Source organism: Trachypithecus francoisi, unplaced genomic scaffold (genome assembly GCF_009764315.1).
Source record: "Trachypithecus francoisi isolate TF-2019V2 unplaced genomic scaffold, Tfra_2.0 Lachesis_group0, whole genome shotgun sequence".
In the NCBI taxonomy this organism is placed as follows: Eukaryota; Metazoa; Chordata; class Mammalia; order Primates; family Cercopithecidae; genus Trachypithecus; species Trachypithecus francoisi.
The window spans coordinates 99,894,656-99,920,804 of record NW_022681453.1 but is presented as its reverse complement, the minus strand read 5'-3'; the positions used below and the strand labels follow the sequence as shown (position 1 = coordinate 99,920,804).

General features: G+C 35.1%; 1 protein-coding gene across 3 annotated transcripts in view; it reads left to right on the top strand.

Annotated features, from left to right (window-relative positions):
* The window catches only part of CADM2 (cell adhesion molecule 2), a 1,094,949-nt gene that overhangs the window by 438,580 nt on the left and 630,220 nt on the right, over window positions 1-26,149 (top strand). The gene's annotated exons all lie outside the window — the stretch shown is intronic.

The window sequence follows — 26,149 nt, the reverse complement described above, 5'->3', positions numbered from 1 at the left end:
AGGCAGTGTGGCAGCCTTTTTGGGTTCCTGCACCCAGTACATCCTGAATTCTTGTCCTGTGTCCAGGAAGAATCAGGGCACATGGACTCAAGGATGGTGAATGCAGGGATTGTATTGAGGGACGGAGGTGGCTTTCAGCAGGATGGGAAACTGGAGAGGGGATGGAGTGGGATGATGATCTTCCCCTGGAGTTCTGCTATCCTGAGGCATATTTCTTCTCCGACCCTCAAACTCCTCTTGAGGTTCAGATGCTTTCTCTCTTCTCTCCTTCTCTGCCACCCTACTTTGCTACTGTTCCACTTTGCTGCTTTTCTGCTCATAGTGCCTGGAACTTCAGGTTTATATGGGCACATTATGGGCGGGGGGCAGGGATGTGTGGTGAGCCAAAAGACAGTATTTGGGCATGAAAAGAGATGCCTGTTCTCATTTAGGGCCGTGGGTCCAGACTTGAGGATGGAACCCTCACCAGGGTCCTTGTCCTCCTGCCTCCTGTCTGTATCAATGTGACTAATGAATGAATCTTAGCTTATGTGTGTTTGTAAACCAAAGATAGGAAAGGGAAATGTAATAATCATGATTGGCCTATGAATAATAATCTAGATTCACCTCTGAGGCTATGGAAAGACTCAACCTACCCTAAAGCTCATGGTGTTATGAATCTGCTAGCAAATAAATATAATTAGGTGAGTGGCTATTGGATGTCTGCCTCAATTAGCAACTTCCTTTTTGCAACATAATTATTCTGGTTTCTGTCCTAGCCATTGTCCAGAGACTGATGCGGTCTCTCTAACATCCAACAGCATGCACATCTCATTGCTATGCATTCTCTCAGTCTTAGTTTTATTCAGTGCATTTTGGATTTTGTTTATGAATCTAATTACAGTGTAACCATTTACTTATGTCTACTTAAGTAGACTTGACAGGTCTCAAACAATTACTTTCTAAAAACTTTTACTTGATCTTCCCTATCAGATTCAATTTTTGCCTTTTATTTCCATAAACCTATAGTACCTTCTTGAACCCTCTTTCAACCCCTTTCTTTCCTGTCCTTTGGCATCCAATTCCTGATGAGAGTAAATCTGCTTTGCCATAACTTGTGTTTGAAAAACAAAATGAAATGAACTTATCATTATTATAGTTGAAAGTGTAAAATACTGCCAATAATCTAACACTACTGGAGAGTTTTTTCTGAGAAATAGATTTTTAAGTTTATTTCTATAGAGGATTTTTAAAATAAATTAGTTTCACACATTTACAATGTTACACATCAGAATCTTAAAGTAGCATTAGTAATTTGAAACTGATTTGAGATTGAAGGGATATTTATTTTGTGTTATGTTTAAAAGCATATAGAGATAGTAGACTGAAAAACATTCTATTTGAAAATAATATGTCTTCTATATAAACATATATATAAGAATATATATATTTATTTCTTAACTACAAAGAAATATAAAATATTGGTTTTTTCTCTTTAATGCCCCCACCTTCCAACTTCCTGCCTGTATATTTATATGTAAAACTACAATTCTTAGTTGACAAGTATTAGGACAGAGCTGAGATAGAGGGCTTTGACTCTCCTGTCACATATTTCCAGCATCACCCCAATTGTTGAGCTCTAACTGGCTTCCTGAATGGTTTTGAACACTGTGTGTTCATTGTTCAAGAAGAGTTGTTAGGGCATCCTGTGAAATGCAAACAGCAAAATTTGCTAATTACAACAAAAATGTCTTAAATATTTTCAAATATATAATTGCTCTTGTTCTCATTTAGGAAATGTGTTTTTTCTATTCCTACTTTAAAAATCTCTTTGATTTCTTATGGTTTCAAATGATTAAAAATTATCATTTTTGTGACTAAATTGGTACTTACTAGCCTACGTAAAATGTTTTCATAGACTTTTTGGACACTACCATATAATTAATTCCAAATAGTATATATTTGCTTATATACATTTGCCTGTATATACTAGCCTTGATATAATCATGTTTTGACATAATTTAATAATATATTGATTCACTTACGATTCCATTAATGAGAACCCCAAGACTCAAGGATAGCATTGCCAAAAGTGCTGTAATAAAAAAAATAAAAAAGTAAAAAAAAGAATTCATCTAAAATTTCTCCAAATAAGAGAAATACATGTTTTATTAAGATATAAATGAAAGAGGTCACAAACATATTCTATTTACTCAAAAGAGTAGTTGGGAAATTTCTAATCAGTACCTTTGCCCTTTGCCCCACCTTCTCCATCATGCATGTTTAAACAAATTAATTCTAAATAGAAAGTGATATCAGGTTCAAAGAGAATGTTCAGCTATAAATTACCAGACTGAATGATTCTCTCTTGGGACCAGTAATGGTTAGTCAAAAGAGCTGAAGCAGTAAAATGTTTTTATCTTGTCTACATGAACTATTTTCAGCTCTTGTTTTCCTTTTGTTTTTAGTTGATGCATAGTAATTGGACATATTTATGGGATACACAGTGATATTTCCATATATTTATACAATGTGTAATGATCAAATCAGGTAATCAACATATCCATCACCTCAAATATGTATCTATTTTGTGTGTGTTGGGAACATTAGAAGTCTCCTTTACCTTTTTCAAAGTACACAATAAATTATTTTTAACTATATTCTTCCTATGGTGCTGTTGAACACTAGAACTTATTCCACCTATCTATCTACAATTTTATATCCACTTATATTTAACCATATATATATATATATATATATATATATAACTTATATAACTAAACTCTCACTATCCACTCCTCTGAGCCATTTTTGTTTTAAATCACCATGTGTTGGGGTGATCAGACCCAATACCAGGTCGTGGGGCTGACAAAGTCCGGCAGAGTCAAAGGATTGAGAAAAAGACAGTTGGAGAGAGAATGGTGGGACACCAGGCGACCATCGCCATCGTGGAGGCTGCGAAGACCCTGAGCTCTGGGAGCCCATGGTATTTATTGGTAATCCAACAAACAAACAGGTGGTGATAATGTAGAGGTCAAAAGGGCAGGCACATGATCTACAGCTGTGACAGTTTAGCATTTTTTTATGGAACATGTTCTGCTACTTGAGATAATGGCAATAAGAGCCTAGGAAGGCTAGAAGCAAGGAGCCAGCAAGTCTCGACACATTCCAGAGGACATTAGGTAAGCCTTGACTCAGTTTCCCTCCTAACACTCAGCTTTTTCCCAACAAACATGCACAGGCATAATGCAGCAATAATATCTTGATTTCAGGCTTTTTTTTTTTTTAAATGTTTTGAGACTGAGTCCTGCTCTCTTACTGGGGCTTGAGTGTAGTGGCGTGAACATGGCTCACTGCAGCGTCGACCTCTTAGGCTCAAGCAATCCTCCTGCCTGAGCCTCCCATGTAGCCAAGACCACAGATGTGCACCAGGACACACAGCTGATTTTTTGTAGAGAGGGTCTTATTTTCTTGCTCTGGCTGATCGCCAACTGCTGGGATCAAGAGATCCTACTGTCTCGCCCTCCCAAAGTGCAGGGATTACAGGCCTGAGGCACTAAGCCCAGGCTTTATACTATTTTTTTTTTTACATATTAATATATTGCTTTATTTTTAAAATTAAAAAATAGCTTTTGTGGGTACACTGTACGTGTATCTATTTATGGGGTACATGAGATGTTTCGGTACAGGCATGTAATAAAAAATAATCACATAATGGAGAAGAGGGTATCCATCCCCTCAAGCATTATCTTTTGTGTCACAAACAATCCCATTACACTCTTCTAGTTATTTTAAAATAGACAATTAAGTTATTATTGACTATAGTCACCCAGTTGTGCTTTCAAATACAGACTATCTTCTAAGAATTTTGTGTAGTAAAAATGTCCATATGTTTCTGTCAAGTAGAGGAAGTCTGGGAAAGATCCAGAACTGCCTGCTTTTAAAGGAACATGAACATAGCTCCCCCAGAGAAATATACTGACATGCTAAAATTATTACAATGATCATTTGAGATTATATATATGTATAATCTCAATATATATATATATATATTTGAGACTGAGTCTTGCACTGTCGCATGGGCTGAAGTGCAATGGCACAATCTCGGCTGACTGCAACCTCTGCCTCCTGGGTCCACGTGATTCTCCTGCCTCAGTCTCCTGAGTAGCTGGGATTACAGGCGCCCACCACCATACCCGGCTAATTTTTTGTATTTTTAGTAGAGACGGGGTTTCACTACATTGGCCAGGCTGATCTCTAAATGCTGACCTTGTGATCTGCCTGCCTTGGCCCCTCAAAGTGCTGGGATTACAGTGAGCTACTGTACCCGGCCGGGATGATATTTTTAATCCCTGATGCCCTTCATGATTTTTTCCGGAATCATGTCCATAAATTTTAGTAGGTCTTGTCTTCAAAAATTGAGATATCCCACCTATTTATCAAATTATTTCTAAGAGGAAAAGAATTCATAGGATGTTTCCGTGTATATGACTACTTTGCATATCTAAATTACATTTAATCTACAGAATCCTTGTTAGGGACCATTAACACCAAGAAACATTTGAGTTGAAACATTACTCACTGATGTATTAGAACTAGATACCAACACACCAATACAAACAATAGTTTGTAGCTACTATTATTTGAAGACAAATGGCAAGATTTATGAGAAAGCACAACTGACTAAATGGCTGGTCCAACAATTAGTCCAATAATTAAACTGGGTGGAATGTGGTAGCTGAATATATTTTGTGAATTAAAATTGTCTTATGAGAAGATATGCCCACCATTCTCCTCTTTGTAATTTGTTTACTAGATTCTAGATTTTTGAGAGGTTAAGCATCTAGGATTTAGCTTCTTTTCAGAGTACAAAAGATAACAGCTGGCCAATCAATCTATGTAATAGTCTAAAAGTCAACACTAGGTAATAATACCCTGCATAAAAGCATTCAGTTTGAGTCATCACCTTCTGAATTCATTCTAAAATACGAGGAAATGGCACAGCAGGTATTGCTTGTGTTTGAGGTCCTTCATTTGCAATGTTACAGCTATATTATCAAATCGTCCTTGGAAACTGCTATCTTCCAGCACTTTATGAAAGTCATAATAGTGCCAGCATTATCGTCAACAAATAATCTATTTCATGCAAAAACTTCTGTCATCATTTTGAATCAGTGTAAATCTCTGTGTGTAGACTATTTAAAACATGTTCCTACTAACAGTTAGTTTCATTTTAATTTGATTAATTCTAACATTAAGGGAATAGTCATTTTTCAGTCCTTATAGGTGAAACATGGAAACCTTTGTTTTGTACATTGTGCAGCTATAACTTCAATGGAATTGAATGATTTGTGATATATCATTCAAAGCTAGGAAGAACGTTGTTTCTAGTTAACTCAGGGATGGCTTTTGCATGATTTCAACCATAGTTAGGTACTTATTCCTCTTGCTGTTCTCTTAGTGCTGTTCCATAAATGACTACTAAGTCATCTTGTCTAAAATGCGCCATAATTAGTGTGATGCTGAGTTATTTTACTATGAACTGTTGAGTGCTTTCTCACATGAATTATGTAATTCATATTGACCAAAAGTGTGTGTATAATTTATATCTAAATTGAAAACAAAAAAAGGCACATGGTAAAGTGCTCATGAAAATATATATACTTAAACTTAAATAGTCAATAATTGCTAAATTATATTTTCATCAAAGGTAAAATGCAAAAAATGAATATATATGATATATTATATATAATATTCACATATAAAACATATATTATATTCATTTTATATAATACATATTCCCCCATGGCAATATGTATTTGTAAAGCTGATATATATAGTATATATATTACATATATGTCATATATATGGTATGTACTATATATCATATAGATATTACATATATGCTATATATATGCCTTACTAATACATATTCCCATAGGGGGATATGTATTATATAAAATGCATATTATATATGTATAATATATCACATATATAGATATAGATATAGATATAGATCAACCTTACTAATACATATTCCCATAGGGGAATACATAGGGAATATGCATTATATAAAATGAATTGAAAGGCATTTATGTGCAAGCTCCATCTATTATCCATTTCATCTTACACCATGCCGTTTTTCTTTTACATTCTTTTGCCTCTTTAGGTTACTTAGGTTATTGATATTATTAGGAGTCACTATGAAAACTTAATCAAGGCATTTGTCCTGTTTCTTGAGGTGAAAATCATTTTCAGGGCCACTAACGGTAGTTAAATTTTCTGATCAATACTTTAAATATAGACTTGGAAAAATTATTCCTTTGGCTCAGATGTTTTGGTTTAATTTAATTGACTCTGGTTTGGCAATAACATATTATTTGAATTTTGAAAAATCTTCATTTGAGAGTTCAGCAAATGTTTCATTCTGCTATGGAGACAGCAAATAAATAGTGAGAAGCTCCTGTATATGCTGTTAGAAGAATGGGTCTATGTTCTGACTCTGCCATGTTCTAGCTGTGTTCTATTAGAAAGGTCAAATAATGTGCATGTGTTTAGTTGCATCATTTATATCAATATCGCTTTCAGAGTATTTTGTATGATGCAATAATACAATGTATGTTAGAAAGCATTATATGCCCCGCATGATGAAAAAATTGCATTCTTACTAGTTATGTTATGCAATGCTACATGCTCCAAAGAATACAACACAGTCTCTGCCTCAATAAGTAATAAATATGAGCAATCAACTGGTATAGGGTTTTAATCACATATCATTAAATATAATATGCATTATTTTTATTTACTATAGACTTAGAAAAGCCATGTTAACCTTTTTTTTTGATGCAAGTTCTTCTTCTATGAAATGAAATGGTTGATTATATTTGTGGCATGAATTCAGATTTAAATATCATTTATTATTTGCTTCATATTAGTTAACATCTACTAATTGGCCAATGTGTACCAAGCACTGGGATAATCATGAGAAATAAAAAGATAAACGATAAAGTACCTACATTTCCATAGTAAAATGGAGGCGATTGGATATGTTATAAAACAATTATAATCTAGGACAGATATTAGCAAATTACATCTATTGGTCAAATCTGACCCACTGCCTATTTGTGTATGTGTTGAGAGCAAAGAATGGCTTTTACATTTTAAAATATAAAATGTTATAAAAGCATTAGTATTTCTGAGAAAATAGTTGTTCATTTTGTTTCACAAACCCTAAAATACTTACTATCTGGCTCCTTTTAGAAAAAGTTTGCTGAGTTCTGACTTAAAATGGTGATCAAAGTGAACAAATTATGCATAGGCTGCTTTGTAAAGAACGGGATTAGATGGGGAAATTTTGAATGAACACATGATGGATCCCAAAATGTGAATAATGTAGAGAAGTCAGCTAGGTAGGAGTGTGTGTGCGTGTGATATGTTACAAAGGAAGACAAAGAGAACATTATGAAAATAAGCATGCGCAAGGGCATGACATCGAAGGTGAGGACAAGTCCAGATGATTGCACGTATTTCGCAAAGACTAGGGTACATATCCTTTTATAGCTTGCCTAGGGTATTTGATCCTGAGATTAGTAGAATCCTCCAGTAGAAAAGTCATGGACAAAACAATTATGATCATGTTTCTTATTTGGAAGGAAACACTCTGAAGACAATAAGCGTGTTGACTCATGAAAGGAGGCTGGGCACAAGGGCTCAGGATGCCTGTAAGCCCAGTGCTTTGGGAGGCTGAGGTGGGAGGATTGCTTGAGCCTCGTAGTTAGAAGTTACAGTGATCCATGATTGCACCACTGCACTCCTGCCTAGGTGACAGAGCAAGACCTTGACTCAAAATAATAATAATAATATTAGAAGTGGAGGCAGAGATCATTATGAGATTATTAGTGTAATTCTAACCAAGAATTGCAAATAAGGAGAGAGAAGGAATGGGAGAGAAAAACGGAGAGAAAGAGGAGAAAAACAGAAAGAGAAAGAGAGGAGAAAGACAGAGGAAAGAAACAAAGAGGGGTGGGGGCATAGGAGAGATAGTAACTAGAAGAAGACAGATCAATAAAACATTTGGAAGTTAGGATATATACATGTTGCTGTACTTTTGTGACAGTAGAAGGGGCTTGATGCAAAAACCAGCTGGTAAGAGTACATGCAAAATTAAGGAGAAGGGATCTTGAAGGTAAACAGCATTTTCAAGAATTTGCCCTATTAAAGGAGGAGTAGGTACTAGCTAAGACTAGGTGATGCTTCCTCAAACATAAAATAAGAATTATGTGATTATTTAATAAGGTTACCAAGAAGATTATATTACCTAATAAAGTTGTGCACCCATAAGAATGTCTCAGTCAATGACAGACCTCTTATACAATGGTAGTCTCATAAGATTATAGTATCACATTTTTACTGTACCTTTTCTATATTTAGATACACAAATTCTTACTGTTGTGTTACACTGCCTACAATGTTAAGTGCAATACCATATTTCACAGGTTTGTACCTAGAAGCAATAGGCTATACCAGATACAGTAGGTATGATGTAGGGTATATTATCTAGTTTTATGTAAGGACACTCCAGGATGTTTGCACAATCTCAGAACTGTCTAACGATACATTTTTCAGAACACATATCTGTTGGGATAAGGAACGCACAACTGTAATTTAAAGGGATTTGAACTGTGCCTAATAAAAGAACTAAATTAATATTAGCTATTTTTACCTCATTGGATAAGTTGCAGAAACTAAATCTCCTGCTCTGCAAAATTCGGGTAATAATATCTATCTTTAGGGTTTTCAGGGAAATGTTTGTAAAGAACATATATCACAAGATTGGTGCTCAATTAGTGTAGCTGCGTATGTACATGCTGAGAGGAAGGAGTCAGAAGTGTTACAACACAGTGAAGCGGCAAATTTGTGACAGAGTGGTTGACATGAAAAGGACCCTGAGGAGAAGGAAGGATTTATTTGGAGCCTAAACAAGCTGAATGGGAAGAAACATGGTTACTGATGATGATAATTTATCCCTAAGTGCAGGAAGTTAAGCTTGTTTCCTGAGAGTCAGAAGGGGTTGTAGGTGGAAAGTTTGTGACTGAAATTTTGGAGTGGCTATTGAGTGGGGGAAAAAAAAAAAAGAAATAAAAGTACTTTTGAGCTAGCTCCAGCTGAGTTTGAACACCATAGTCTTATGCTTAATTGCATAGTTTATTTTATTTTATTTTTACAGTCGTTTTCTTTCTTCAGTCTAAACGAATAAATGAAGCGGTGAGGTTTTATAGAGTAGGCTAGGAAGGAAGATTAGAGGAGGTGAGTCAGCTGCTAACGGGAAGCATTATTGACATGTTCAATGACATGATCTCTTGAATGGAAATAAAATAATGCCTAAAAGTGGCTTTCCTGAAATTGGGAGAACAAAAGAGATTGGGGAAAAAAAAAACCAAAAGAGATTAGAAAAACAAAAGAGATTGGAAGACTGTGAATTTGAAGAACATGGATACTGGCAAAGGAGTGATAGACCTAGAAGGACTTGGCCCAATCACTGGTAATTGACATCAAATATACATTTAGAAGTATCAGTGCATTCAGCCTGTGACACCTTCTAGACGCAGCCATGGAAATGGGATGCTAACACCTTCAGTGAGTTGTGTTGGAAGGAATATATAGAGCAAGCAGAAGCCAGAGCAGTGGCAGAGGGAGGGAGCAACCAACAAAACTGATAACTGAGGGGCCTGCATTTTGGAAAAGTTTCAAGAATTTCTGCAAAAATTACCAATTTTGAGAATATAAATAAAAATTTTAAGTGGGTCCCTCCACCCTCAAATTGTGGGAAGGGTTTCAGTGGTTGAATTTTATTGTCATTTCCAATTCTGAAAGGCTATGGTAATCATAATTGTAATTAGAGGTCTTTATTTCATGCATTGGAGGAAGAGATGAGAATTATTTTTAGTAGCAGTACCAGAAATTTAGTATACATAAAACATCTCCAACGGAGTTTGCTGAAAATACAAATACTAGACTCCAGTCCTACAAATACTGGCTCAGGTGCTTTTGAAATGTCTGTAACATTATATATTTTCTAAAGAGCATTTTTCATGGCATTACATTCTTGTAATGTACATCCTCATTTTGCATTACATTCTCATAGGCAGTTGATAAGCTCATAAGCAGGTATATAAACTAAGTTCTGAAACCTCTAATATCATCCTAATATTTTCATCTTTATGGCCAAGATCATAGTCATCTCATATCATTTAATACATTTGACACTACCTAAGAAAAAAAGAATCTCATTGTACTCCAACTTTAGTGTTTGATAGTCATTTGAGAAAGAAAAATACAATACCAAATTCTAAGCACCCACAATAAATACTTGTGGTACATTTCATGCTATTTAATTAGGAATATGAAGTATTTAAGAATTTATGCATGTATTTAGGATATGCAAATTTCCGTCATGGGTTAAAAGAAAAACATACATTTATTTCTGAGTCCTCTCTTTTTTTTTGCTAAAAAGCAGGATTTTAAAGCTAATACAATATTAAATATGGAATATAATGTTAAAATAACTAGCTACCCTTTGAAGTCCAAATTTAGCCAACGCCTAGAGAATGTCAAATGACCTGCATAAATTGTTTTTCCAGACATCTGTGTATAGTGATAATTTCATATGTATAATATTCATTTATCTTTTTTTAATGCAAGGAATGTATATGTGTGTGTGTATGTATGTGTGTGTTCCTGCTTCAAACAGGCTGCTAAAACAGGCTGCTAAAATTACTTTTTTTTCCCCTTGTAGTTGGAGAGTGAACTCAGTTAGGAAAATCATTATGGATTGCCTCATTAGAGGATTCTTGAAATTGCTTACTTGTGACTACCAACCTGGAAAGCAATCTCTTGCTCCTTTGCCAGAGCATTGGAGAAGTAGGGGTTATTGAACCCTCTGTCATGTAAGGAGCTAGCAAATAAGGATGGGTTATGCTGAGAGAAAGCACACAACTCCATTGTGAAGATGAATTCTGATTTGCATATTGCCCCACAGACCCTGAGAATGGAATTGTTTTTTCCAATTATAGGTTGTGTAGAAATATGGCTAGATTAACCATCAGTTTTTTCTTTGAATAGTGGTTTAGAGCTATGAGTTTAACTCTCTCTGTGAATTGCATTATTTTGATGAATCAAAAGAGAACTTCCACAGGAAATGATGCTTAGAATCATACCAGCACACATACATCACAGCACTCAGAGATTGTAACTTGAAGAGTATCTAATTCATTCTCCCGCTGCAGTCAAAGACATTCTTTTGGATTCCTGGGGCCAGGTTACATACCACAGAATTTCTTTTGTATTTCCATTGCCTACCATAATCCCTGACACCTGTAGACAATCAGTAAATGTTGATTTAAAAATTATAGTATGAGTCAATTAATTTTAGATTTTGCCAATATTATTCTTTGCTAATTTTTAGCAGAATCACTCTTATGAAGTTTACCTAATATCTACTAAAATTTGAATAATTTTGCTTCTGTTATTTTCAGAATAAAGAAAAAACTTCTAGTAATTATTCTTCATTAATAAATTTATATTTTTGAAGATTTTCATTAATTCTGCTTTTATCAGCTAAAAACAATGTGTAAATCTATACAAGATCAATTTCTTAATACGGTGATATGTTAGACTTCAATTATCCTGGCTTACTATTTTCATTTTTTCTTTTACATGTGAGAGCACCAAATTAAACATATTGTACTTATTAACTTTTATTACGTTATGATTCTCTTTGAAAAATGTGATACAACAGTACATTCATTCATCTATCCACTCAACAAATATGTATTAAGAGGCTATAATATTTTAGAAACTGTTATACACATTGGGAATACAGTTAGAAAAAATCAAATTATTGCTTTATTTATCATATTACCTACGCTTTGAACTCTACATTCCGTGACGATTATTGACTGCCCAAATTATAAATTATTATTCTCTTTTGTTTTTATGCAGGGTCACTTTAGTCTGCTTTTAAAGAAAACTTTGTTCTACGTATTTCTGATGATATATAAAGTTAAAGGTCACTTTGAAGTCTAATTTTAATATTATCCTCTGAGCTTGTAGCCACTCAATTTAGTGTTATCTAAAAACAAAAATAAAACTGCGGAGCCAGGACTCGTCAGTTCCTAAGTTACTTGCTCACGTTAATGTGATCTACTTAAAAGCTAAGTAGTACCTCAGTGTCTTCCTGAGTCTTCTTGACTGTTGGTATTTTTTATCCACTTAACAGTGCAGACGTTGTAGAGTGGACATAAGAGCTACTAGTATATAATGATTGTTGCTAACTAGTCAGTAATTTATATTTGAAAATCATTTACACATCTTGGTTTTATCATTTATTTTATTTCATTTTTTACTATACTTTAAGTTCTGGGATACATGTGCAGGGCGTGCAGGTTTGTTACATCGTATACATGTGCCCTGGTGATTTCCTTCACCCATCTACTCATCATCTACATTAGGTATTTCTCCTAATGCTATCTCTCCCCTAGCCCCATAACCCCCAATAGGCCTTGGTGTGTGATGTTCCTCTCCCTGTGTCCATGTGTTCTCATTGTTCAACTCCCACTTATGACACATGGTGTTTGGTTTCCTGTTCCTCTGTTAGTTTGCTGAGAATGATGGTTTTTAGCTTCATCCAGGTCCCTGAAAACAACATGGACTCATCCGTTTTTATGGCTGCATAGTATTACATGGTGTATATGTGCCACATTTTCTTTATCCAGTCTATCGTTGATGGGCACTGGGTTGGTTCCAAGTCTTTTCTATTGTGAATAGTGCTGCAATAAACATACGTGCGCATGTGTCTTTATAGTAGAATGATTTATAATCCTCTGGGTATATACCCAGTAATGGGATTGCTGGGTCAAATGGTATTTCTGGTTTTAGATCCTTGAGGAACTGCCACACTGTGTTCCATGATGGTTGAACTAATTAACCCTCCCACCAGCAGTGTAAAAGCCTTCTTATTTCTCCACATCCACATCCTCCCCAGCATCTGTTGTTTCCTGACTTTCTAATGATCACCATTCTAACTGGCATGAGATGGTATCTCATTGTGGTTTTGATTTGCATTTCTCTAACGACCAGTGATGATGAGGTTTTTTCCATAGCTTTTTGGCCACATAAATGTCTTCTTTTAAGATGTGTCTGTTCACTTATCTTTTTCACCCACCTTTTGATGGAGTCGTTTGTTTTTTTTTCTCGTAAATTTGTTTAAGTTCCTTGTAGATTCTGGATATTAGCCCTTTGTCAGATGGATGGATTGCAAAATTTTTCTGTCATTCTGTGGGTTGCTTGTTCACTCTGATGATAGTTTTTTTTACTGTTCAGAAACTCTTTAGTTTAATTAGATCCCATTTGTCAATTTTGGCTGTTGTTGCCATTGCTTTTGATGTTTTAGTCATGAAACCTTGCCCACGCCTGTGTCCTTAATGTTCTCCTTGAAGAGGTCCTTCACATCCCTTGTAAGTTGGATTCCTAGGTATTTTCTTCTCTTTGCAGCAATTGTGAATGGGAGTTCACTCATGATTTGGCTCTCTGTTTGTCTGTTATTGGTGTATAAGAATGCTTGAGATTTTTGCACATTGATTTTGTATCCTGAGACTTTGCTGAAGTTGCTCATCAGCTTAAGGAGATATGGGGCTGAGACAATGGGGTTTTCTAAACATACAATCATGTCATCTGCACACAGGGACAATTTGATTTTCTCTCTTCGTATTTTAATACCCTTTATTTCTTTTTTTTTTTTTTTTTGCCTGATTGCCCTGAAACACTGTGTTGAATAGGAGTAGTGAGAGAGGGCATCCTTGTCTTGTGCTGGTTTCCAAAGGGAACGCTTCCAGTTTTGACCATTCAGCATGACATTGACTGTGAGTTTGTCATAAATAGCTCTTATTATTTTGAGATAGTTTTTTTTACAAAGTACATATTTAAAATAAATTTACATTTATGGTGAAATAAACCAGAAGAAATTTGAAAATTAAAGCAGAAATTCTATAAATCAAACATTTTAAAGTGAACTTTTTTATTTTAGCAATTTTAAGTTTATAGAAAAAATTAGCAGAAAGTGCTAAGATTTCCCATATACTCATTGCCTTCACACACGCATAACCTCTCCCATTATTAACATCCTTCGCCAATGTGGTGCATTTGTTAAAATTGATGAACAATACGTTGACACATCATTGTCACCTATAGTCACTAGTTTACACTAAGGTTCACTCTTGGTATTGTGCCTTTATGAGTTTGGAGAAATGTATGTTGAATATATTCACATTATAGTATCATACAGAATATTTTCAGTCTTAAAAATCTTTCTGCTGCCTATTCAACCCTTCCTCTCTTCTAGTCCCTGGCAACCACTGATCTTTTTACTACTGTCTTTATAGTTTTGCCTTTTCCAGAATGTCATGCAGTTGGAATCATATAGTATGTAGCCTTTTCATGTTGGCTGCTTTCACTTACAAATATGCATTTAAGTTTCCTCTATGTCTTTTCATGCTTTGGTAGCTCATTTCTTCTTAGTGCTGGGTAATGTCTCATTATCTGGATATATCAGTTTATCCATTCACCAACTGAATACTGAAGGACATCTTAATTGCTTCTAAGTTTTGGCAATGATGAAAAAGTTTCTGTAAACAGCTGTGTGCAAGTTTATCAGTGGACACAGCTTTTAACTCCTTTGGGTAAATGCCAAGGAGTGTGATTGCCGGATCAGTGAGAAAAGGATGTTGAGCTTTGTAAGAAACTTCCAACATGTCTCCAAAGTGGCTATACCACTTTGCATTCCCATCGGCATTGAGTGAGTGTTTCTCTTGCTCCATATTCTTACCAGCATTTTGGTGTTGTCAGTGGTCTGGATTTTGACCACTCTGAGAGGTATATAATGGTCTCTCACTGTTGTTTTAATTTAAATTTCCGTGATGGCACGTAGTTGGAATGTCTTTTAATATGCTTATTTGCCATCTACGTAACCAACATGTTTTTCTTTCATAAATATCATTGTTTAAATATATTTAAGTAAATAGGGCTGTGGAAATCCTTTTTACTTAAATGAGATTCACACCTCCATATATTAGAATGTTTATGTCAGCCTCTCCATTTATAGTTCCTTTTTCTAAATATAAAACTCCATCAGAAGCAACTCATAGAAATCTTTCCTTCTTCTTAACTCTTAATATATTTGTTTCAATTACTATTTTGCTCTAATTCACATATTGACTTTTAAATTAAATTTCATTATTTTCTTATTATAAAAATAAAATATTATCATTACAGAAAAGTTCACTAAAGGAAAGAAAAACCACTTGTTACTTAATTATGCAAAGTATTAGCAACTCTCACAAATGTCCTACAATTATTATATTTAAAATTATGGTTAATGCTTTAATATATTTATTGGTATATTTACTTTCAGTACTTTCTCAACAATAGAAAAAATAATGTGATTGGAATACAGAAAATAGGTAACTGAATTCTTATGTATTTATTGCTTATTAGTAGTCTTTGATCATATTTCTAATCACTAAAAATCTATCAAAAATATTTTTATTACCAAATTCATACCATGATCTCAACAAACAAAATTTGCTTATCTACACTCCATTGGTTTCCACTATTTCATTTTCATAGTGTAGATAATACTGCAAAGAAAATCTTTAAATATAGATAATTATCTGTATCTTATGCATGTTGGGTTCCAAGTCCTGGTTTTTGAAAAAGAAAACACATTTGATAATTTTCTACAACTATAAATAGAGTAGATGAATACATTCTTTGGCAATGGACCAAACCAAAGTTACGGTTAGTGATTCCCTCTTATGGGCAGTCATAGATTTTCACTCTTCTACAATTTCTAAGAAAAAAAGAGTGATAGTTAAGTGTTTTGTACTATATTTGTGAAATAAAGTATTTAAACATTTTTGCTATTTAGGGTAAATGTTTAATTCTTATATGGGCAGTGTATGGAAAAATAAACATAAAGGACACATTGATAGATCTTTCCCTTCCCTTTCCTTTTCCTTTTCCTTTTCCTTTCTTTTTTGAGACAGGGTCTCACTCTGTGACCCAGGTTGGAATGCAAGGGCACAGTTACAGCTCACTGTAGCTTCAAACTCCTTGGCTCATATGAGCCTCCTGCCTCAGCCTCCCAAGTAGCTGGGACTACAGATGTGAGTCACCTGTAAATAATAAAAATGTATTAATTTATTATTTATATTTTTTGTAGAAACAGGCTGTCACTATGTTACCCAAGCTGGTCTTGAACTCTAGGGCTCAAGTGATTATCTTGCCTCCGCCTTCCAAAGTGCTGGGATTACAGGTGTAAGCCCCCGTGCCTGGCCTCATCTCATTTCTTGATAAATATGATTGTATTTTAACACCTGCTGTTCACAAAGATAGAGCTCAATAGGATAATTATTATGTAACTGGAATTCAAAATGAGTTTTGGGAAATGTATTTTGAAAGGATAGAAAAAAGTTCACATGTGACTTAATAATGACTTATAATGACTTGATTTTTTTTGTTTGTTTGTTTTTAATGGAGTTTCACTCTTGTTGCCCAAGCTGGAGTGCAATGGCGTGATTTGAACTCACTGCAACCTCCACCTCCCAGGTTCATGTGATTCTCTTGCCTCAGTCTCCCTAGTAGCTGGGATTACAGGCATGCACCACTACGCCTGGCTAATTTTGTCTTTTTACTAGAGATGGGGTTTCACCATGTTGGCCAGGCTAGTCTCGAACTCCTGACCTCAGGTGATCTGCCTGCCTTGGGCAGATCCACTACTAAAGTGCTGGGATTACAGGTGTAAGCCACTGTGCCTGGCCAATGACTTGATTTTTGACTGAAACTGGTTTAATGTAAATTAATTTATTGTTATTTGTAAGTGGCAAACAAATTCTTCTATTTTTTATTTCACAAATTTTCTATGTAATAGTGAAACTAATGATTTAGCAGAAAGTATGTTTTAATATTAATTATTTAAACCAAAATTATTGCAGCCAGTTTCATCATCCAGTATGCCATGTGTTTTGGGCCACTTGACTGCCCCTAAAATCTTCATGGACTATCCCTAAAAGCTTCATAGATTTTATATAATATATTTAGCACAAATAAAGAATATGTGCTAAAAAGGGCCAGGTGTGATGGTGCTTGCATTCTGAAAATGTTCTATTCAGAATATTCAGTTATCAGGTACATTAAATACAGGGTTAAAGCAATTTAAAGTCAGACTCAAAGACATCTTCCTACCTGTATAATGTGAAAGCCAGGTGAGTTTAATGTAAAACATTCTTATAAATCAAAGTAGTTGTTTCATTCTAATACATTGCTTTTGGATTAATTCTTCCTAATAAAATTCTATTAGGAGAATTGCATGCATGCAATATGTTTTAGATTAAAGGGCAAGATTAGTATGTTGCAATTATAAGACAGAGCATCTTAGAGTAAATGTATTTTCTATGGCTTTTTCAGATGAGCTCCCTCTAAATTCATGAGTGGCTAAAGCAGAAAAAATAGCAGAAGTGCCTAAACTTCTGTCTAATTTATATCAAATCCCTTGATCTGTTTCCCAATCCAAAGCAGGTGCCTTTTTTCATTTTAGTCATAATTAGGAAATGTGATTACTACATAACTGTAAAACTCAGAGAGGAAACACACCCCACGTCATTGTCCAGCCTCTCGTTTCCCTTCAGAACAGGCAGTACTTCACCTCTCCAGGCCTTAGGGTTCTGACTGTAAAGTTAGTAAGTTGAACTGGGCCTCTCTTAGGAACTCTTTTATCTAAAATTTTATTGATCTACTTTACAAAAGCAAGTGAGTATAAAAGCCTATTTGAAGAGACAGTTACGTGTAGCAAACACACTATGAGGTTGGAGTCCAGGTCTTATTTTGCCATTGAAACATTGCGACCTTAGGTCTCAGTGTGGTGACCTTTAAATGATGGTCTCTAAGATTTCTTTCTTGTCTAACACCCATGATGAAATAGAAGCATTTGGTTTGCTTATGGGGGAAAAGGAACTATATGACTTTTATATAATGACATTGTATAATATTGTTTAAAAATGGCAGTTATCATGGCTCATGTCTGTAATCCCAGTATTTTGGGAGACTGAGGCAGACAGACCACTTGAGATCAGGTGTTCAAGACCAGCCTAGTCAATATAGTGAAACCCCGTCTTTACAGAAACACAAAAATTAGCCGGGCATGATGGTGGGTGCCTGTAATCCCAGTTATTTAGGAGGCTGAGTGAGGAGAATAGCTTGATCCCAGGAGTCGGAGGTTGCCATGAGCCAAGATCGCGCCAATGCATTCCAGCCTGGGAGACAGAGCAAGATTCTGTCTCAAAAACATAAATAAATAAATACTTAAAAAGGCATCTTTTATATCTTTATAGTATCTTTACAATATGGGTATTATAAAAATACCCATATAAAAATACCCATATTGGGTATTACAATTTATAATACCCATATTGTAAATATCTTTGTAATACCAGTATTGTAAATATTAGATTTTTTTAATATACATAAACACATAGCCATAATTCTCACATAAATTCAAGTATTTCATGTATTTTTCAGTCCTCAGTGTTTTCATACTTGGATTTTAGTATTCCTATCTTTTAAGTGATTAATAATTTTCATAGTAATTAAACACTCCGTTTTTAATATTATGTTATTGACAAAATGAATATTATTAGAAACAATCTAATTCATAATGCCACTTAACATGATCATTAAATGTTATGGATTGATACATTTTTCACATTACAGTTCACAATTGTATGCTAGTAATTAAAATTATTGTCAATACTATAAATAAACATAATATTTGTAATTTAATGTTTTTCTTGATTGATGCTGGTAGTCGGTGAAATTAGCATCCAGGAAATTCTTCATGTTTTTGGTTGATTTTTATATTACACAGAGTCATATTTGAAATATAATCTCCCATATTTCATTTTCCTCGTCTTTATTTTGGCTAACACTGCTCAGAAAGATAAATATGAAATTGATTTTTATCCTCCCTTTATTAACATTCTGGATTTATAATCTTGATCCAAAATCCCGCAAATATGACAGTATTGCCTAAGCTCCAGGAAAATACAAACAACCACATACCTCAAAAATATTTTTACAAAGGAAACATCTTCCTTGCAGAAAGACACAGTAGTGGCAAAAAGATAATTACATGTGAAAGAAATTATGTAGCTTAGCTTGAATAGAGTGGGAGGTTATGACACGTGGTGAGAGAAATACATGAAGAACCACATGGAATTGATTAAAAAAAAAAAACACCCTTTAAACAATGCAGAATTGAGAGGAGTGAATAGAAGGAAAAAAGAAGATAAGGAAGTAAAGAACAAAGAAGAGAGGCCTAACTGTAAGCAGAAGAACGATAAATTAGCTAAAAATAAATGTATGCAGAGACAGGTACCTGATTAAGTCTAATATCACATTATTTATGTTTCATCCCTGCTGCCTCTAAATATTAGCTTATGTATACAAAACCAGATAAAGCATGTTGAAAATAGGCAAAATCTACCCATTATTCAGGTTTCTCCACACAATATTATCAGATACTGCAAAGAAGTGTTTATGCATATCATAAAAGATGAACCATGTGAGTCATCTCAATATTGTATTTTCTTTGTTCTCTCTCCAGCCTCACCATTCTAATGGTGATGTTCCTTCCTTGCTGCTGACTTGTGAATACCTTTTCTTTTTCTTCTCCAGTTGTTCTTGTTCTTACATACTGACAGAATCCTCCTTCACACAAGGAACTTTAAAATAATTTACACAAATGTATACTTCTGTATCACTTGATTGAATATAGCAGAACAAATGACAGACAATCAAAAATCCTGCAAAGATGTCAAGGCCTTTGATTTGTATATTAACAAGTACATGTACATTTATTACAAGGGAAAATAGATAATTTACCTTTGCTTCAAAGCAACCTGAGAGGGGGGAGGTAATCATGGTTAAGGATATTAAAAATGTAAAATAAAAGTCCACATTCTGGCCGGGCGCGGTGGCTCAAGCCTGTAATCCCAGCACTTTGGGAGGCCGAGACGGGCAGATCACGAGGTCAGGAGATAGAGACCATCCTGGCTAACATGGTGAAACCTCGTCTCTACTAAAAAATACAAAAAACTAGCCGGGCGAGGTGGCGGCGCCTGTAGTCCCAGCTACTCGGGAGGCTGAGGCAGGAGAATGGCGTGAACCCGGGAGGCGGAGCTTGCAGTGAGCTGAGATCCGGCCACTGCACTCCAGCCCGGGCGACAGAGCAAGATTCCGTCTCAAAAAAAAAAACAACAACAACAAGTCCACATTCTGTTTAAAACAGTGCTTATATATGAGTGTGTATATATATACATATATATGAATATTGCCATCAGCTCACAGGCCAGATTTCAGAGTTTACTGATTGAAGATTTATTTTTGTTTTTGCAGCCCTTTAAGTGTTAAATATAGTATAAGAAAAGTGACATAAGAATGTATTTACAGTATTGTCAAAAACCTAAGACAACCTGTATGATTTTGAAGAGAACTTCCAATGAGAAATACGAAGAGTAAGAAAGAAATTATTAAAGAAATTGGTATAATATCAGGAATCTCATGGATTTAGGTAAATATAGATGCCATGTTGTGACAATATTGGCTGAGCATTTCTTCTTAATTTCCAGATATATTTAATTTATAATATGAATGCATATACAGGTATAATAAAAAGTTTTAAATTTATGTCGTGAAACATGGTAACTGCCTACGTTATTTTAGTCAAGCTTATAGTAATCACTGTGTATCTTGTAAAGTAAACCAATACACTTAATTGTTTTACAAGTTACATTAAAATAAATGGGTTGATTTCAGAGCAAGATTGATCTCTTGTATACCTCAGACAGGGTATGTATGAATTTGTGTGTTGCACAATTATTTTATATTGTTTATTTTAATTAAATTATGAATTGTTAACCACATTTAAATTACATGTGTACACACCTCCTGTATTATACCTATCAATTACATGAAAACATACTTTGCTGAATTGACGCCATGGAATAAATTTTAAGGAGACAATACTCGTCAAACCAATACTTCAATATAATAATCTTTGGAAGAGCTATTGTATAACCTCACTATTTTCTCCAGCCCCCATCCCATTTCTCTGCATTCATTAACAGCCAAACTACTCAAAACAGATATTTTCAACACTTTCTTTCCTTTCTTTCTCCAAGTCTTTCCATTCAGGCTTTTATCCCCACTACTTCACTATTTTGCTTTTGTCAAGATCACCAATGCCTTCTACATTATTAAATCAACTTTTCTGTTTCTAGTTTTTCATATCTCATATTACTTGACCGATTTGCAGTTTTCTACACAGCTGATTATCAACCTACCTCCATGCCTTGACTTTACTGCAGCATACCTGGCTGCCCTTTAACTGTCTTTTGCTCCTTCCCTTCTCACTGATTTATGACTGTGGAACATCCTGTGTCTGTCCCTGGATCTCTTTTTCCCTTGTGATCACTTGGTGATCTCTGCCAGCCTCGTAGGTTTAAAGTTCATCTATATGCCAGCAACACCCAAACTTGTATTTCTTGCTCAGGTGTTTCGGTTGCCATCTACTCAGCATCTCTTCATAGATGTTGGATAGGTATCTCAGATTTAATGAGCCCCCCAAATTTCATCTGTTTTTCATTCCTCTATCTCATTCCTACCACAGTATTTACCATCTCAGTATTGCTGACTTCAGCTGTCCAGTTGCTTGGCTCCAAGGCCTAAGGCCAGTCTTCTCTCTTTCACACTCTGCTTTCAACCTATTAAGAAATCTCATTGGCTCTGCTTTAAATTATATTGTTTCTGATTATATTTTAGCACCTACAGAACTTGTACTCTGAGATAAGCTGCCAACATGTCTTTTCTGAATTACTGTGAAGCCACGTTTTTGACTTCTGTTCTTGAGCTTGCCTACCCTAAATCTATTCTCAATGCAGCAATCAGAGTGATTGTTTGAATCTCAGAGTAACTTGTTTCCTTGCTTAAACCTTCTCAAAGGCTTTCCATTTCTATCAAATAAAAATAAAATCTAATAAAAATATTAAAACTGGATATATAAGTTGTCCAAACTCACCTCCCACTACTCTTCCAGTTCAGTAACTTTGACTTCTTGTCTTTTCCTACACACATGCACACACACACGTACACACACACACAAACACACACACACACCCTCAGCCCAAGCTTTACAACCTTACTGTTCTCTCCACATTTGGAATGGAGTTCTCTGAGATATCCCCATAGACCACTTCTTCAACTCTTTCAAATAACATTTTACAAATAGAGCTTTCATGACCACCTCATTGAATTTTGCTGTCCCCAACCCCCATTCCCACAGTTCCTATCTTCCTGTCCTACTCAATTTTTATTATAGCATCTGTCACTACATACCATACACTTGACTTGTTTTCTGTATTACATGACTCTGAATTTTAGAAAACCAACTCCATGAATGTCAGACTTTTTGTCATTCTAGTTCTAGCGATATAGCCATATAAAATAATTCCTTGAACAATTGTGTTCGTTTAATTAATTAATTAATATGAGGCATTGAGGAAGAAAATATACACTGTCTCTGTTCAGTGGGGGTTGCAGTTTAGCACAGAAAATATTCTCATCATATTCTTGTTGAATCTGAGTGAGTAGATGTAAATTTTTAGAACAATGTCTAGAGCATAATAAAGATTGTGTGTTTATTATCAATATTATTGACCTCAAACTATCAACAATATCATCATTATCATGATCATAACTATGACTAAGTGAGTACATATACTGTTTATGTAGTCCCAGCAATAACCCTGCAAAAGAGCAGTTTTTGATATCTTCGTTTTATTGATGAATAAACCGAAACTTAGGGAATTTCAGTGACTTCCCTAAGGAAACAGACCTAGTATGTTCCAAAGTTAAAATGCAAATGTAAAACACCCTGCATCCAGTGCTTGCAATTTTTCATTAAAATAGGCTGATTCATCATTAAGGGGGGCATAAAAATATTTTAACTTACTAATAAAATACTATATGCAGTACATAGTCATGAATTTGTATTTAAGTTGTATAAATTGTGCCACAGATGTGAAATGTAATCCAACAAATTTCCTAAAATGTAGTTTTTGAAATGAGATCTAAATACATTGTCTGTAATGAGATTAAGTAGATAAAACATATTATTGTATAAAAATATAATATGTACATTTATAAATCTTAGCTTGAATTTTATTTGATTAATTTTTTTCAAAAAACAATAAGAAATATGATTTTGTGCCTTCAGGAACTTGCATTATTTATCTATGCATTTATCCCATCAAAAAGCATTTATTAAATGCCTAAAATACACTCCGAATTTTGGAAATAAGAAGAAAACATAAAAGAAACTTCCATCTGAAGGAATTGACAGTGGGAGGGACAGAAATAAAGAGATGATTACTCTGCTATTTGATAAGGGCTATGACTGAAGTATGAACAGGGTGCAGTTAGAGCAGTATGAACAGGGTGCAGGTTGCCATTTTAGAAAAGGTAACTGTAAGTTGAGGATTTTAAAAAGCCAACAAGATGAACGTGAATACATCTTTTTTTGAAGCAAAATAAAACTGTACTGTTAAATGCAATATACTACAAATTTATACTTTATTAGACTGTATTGCAAATATATGCATCCTGAAAACTGCAGACCAGAGATTAAGCTTCTACAAATAATTGTACAAATATTTATCTGATCTTAATGATTTCAGGTGAGGTGTGTGCACACTAGATAGTCATTCACTCCTGAGAGGTAAATATCTTTTTCATTTTACCCTGTGGTATAATTTTGGATACTTATTTTCTCTAGTAGACTGTAAGTTTATTAAAGATGAATATTAGCTTCTTCCCTTTTTTGTCTCATCATTGTTTTTATTACAGGGTCTAAACACAGAAGAGATTCAGTGAGTGAATGAATGAGAAATGAACTGTATTACTCACTGATACAAAAGAAACGTGTAATCTGAATCTGGGTATTAATTTAACAAAATTTACAGAAGAGTTATATATTCAACAAAGTCTATAAGAAGACATAAAAATGCCCCTTAGTTCTACTTTCGGTGTATTATTTATGTCACAGCAAGACCATGGTCAATAGCATCTTTCTGAATGATGAGTTCCTCTGATTTCAGAAAATCTTTCTTGTAGCACCATTTCATCACTGACTGTGGCAGAAAGTCAAACATTTGCTCTGCTTTTCAGCTGTTCTTGTTTGAAAAAGAATTAGCATTTGAAGATGAGGATGAAAAGATTATTATAATATTTTATGAAAGTTTTCTTTTTTTTTTTTGAGATAGAGTTTCATTCTTGTTGTCCAGGCTGGAGTACAACGGCACGATCTTGGCTTACCGCAACCTCCCCCTCCCAGGTTCAAGCGATTCTCCTGTCTCAGCCTCCCGAGTAGGTGTGATTACAGGCCTGCGCCACCACGCCCAGCTAATTTTGTATTTTTAGTAGAGATGAGGTTTTTCCACGTTGGTCGGGCTGGTCTCAAACTCCTGACCTCAGGTGATCCTCTCACCTTGACCTCCCAGTGTGCTGGGATTACAGGCATGAGCCACCACACCTGGCTGTGAACGATTTTTTTTTTTTTTTAATATACTTTAAGTTCTAGGGTACATGTGCATAACGTGCAGGTTTGTTACATATGTATACTTGTGCCATGTTGGTGTGCTGCACCCATCAACTCGTCAGCACCCATCAATTCATCATTTATATCAGGTATAACTCCCAATGCAATCCTTCCCCCCTCCCCCCTCCCCATGATAGGCCCCAGTGTGTGATGTTCCCCTTCCCAAGTCCAAGTGATCTCATTGTTCAGTTCCCACCTATGAGTGAGAACATGCAGTATTTGGTTTTCTGTTCTTGTGATAGTTTGCTGAGAATGATGGTTTCCAGCTGCATCCATGTCCCTACAAAGGACGCAAACTCATCCTTTTTTATGGCTGCATAGTATTCCATGGTGTATATGTGCCACATTTTCTTAATCCAGTCTGTCAGTGATGGACATTTGGGTTGATTCCAGGACTTTCCTGTTGTGAATAGTGCCGCAATAAACATACGTGTGCATGTGTCTTTATAGCAGCATGATTTATAATCCTTTGGGTGTATACCCAGTAGTGGAATGGCTGGGTCATATGGTACCTCTAGTTCTAGATCCTTGAGGAATCGCCCTACTGTTTTCCATAATGGTTGAACTAGTTTACAATCCCACCAACAGTGTAAAAGTGTTCCTATTTCTCCACATCCTCTCCAGCACCTGTTGTTTCCTGACTTTTTAATGATTGCCATTCTAACTGGTGTGAGATGGTATCTCATTGTGGTTTTGATTTGCATTTCTCTGATGGCGAGTGATGATGAGCATTTTTTCATGTGTCTGTTGGCTGTATGAATGTCTTCTTTTGAGAAATGTCTGTTCATATCCTTTCCCCACTTTTTGATGGGGTTGTTTGTTTTTTTCTTATAAATTTCTTTGAGTTCTTTGTGGATTCTGGATATTAGCTCTTTGTCAGATGAGCAGATTGCAAACATTTTCTCCCATTCTGTAGGTTGCCTGTTCACTCTGATGGTAGTTTCTTTTGCTGTGCAGAAGCTCTTTAGTTTAATCATATCCCATTTGTCAATTTTGGCTTTTGCTGCCATTGCTTTTGGTGTTTTAGACATGAAGTCCTTACCCATGCCTATGTCCTGAATGGTACTACCTAGGTTTTCTTCTAGGGTTTTTATGGTATTAGGTCTAACATTTAAGTCTCTAATCCATCTTGAATTAATTTTCGTATAAGGAGTAAGGAAAGGATCCAGTTTCAGCTTTCTACTTATGGCTAGCCAATTTTCCCAGCACCATTTATTAAATAGGGAATCCTTTCCCCATTTCTTGTTTCTCTCAGGTTTGTCAAAGATCAGATAGCTGTAGATGTGTGGTATTATTTCTGAGGACTCTGTTCTGTTCCATTGGTCTGTATCTCTGTTGTGGTACCAGTACCATGCTGTTTTGGTTACTGTGGCCTTGTAGTATAGTTTGAAGTCAGGTAGCGTGACG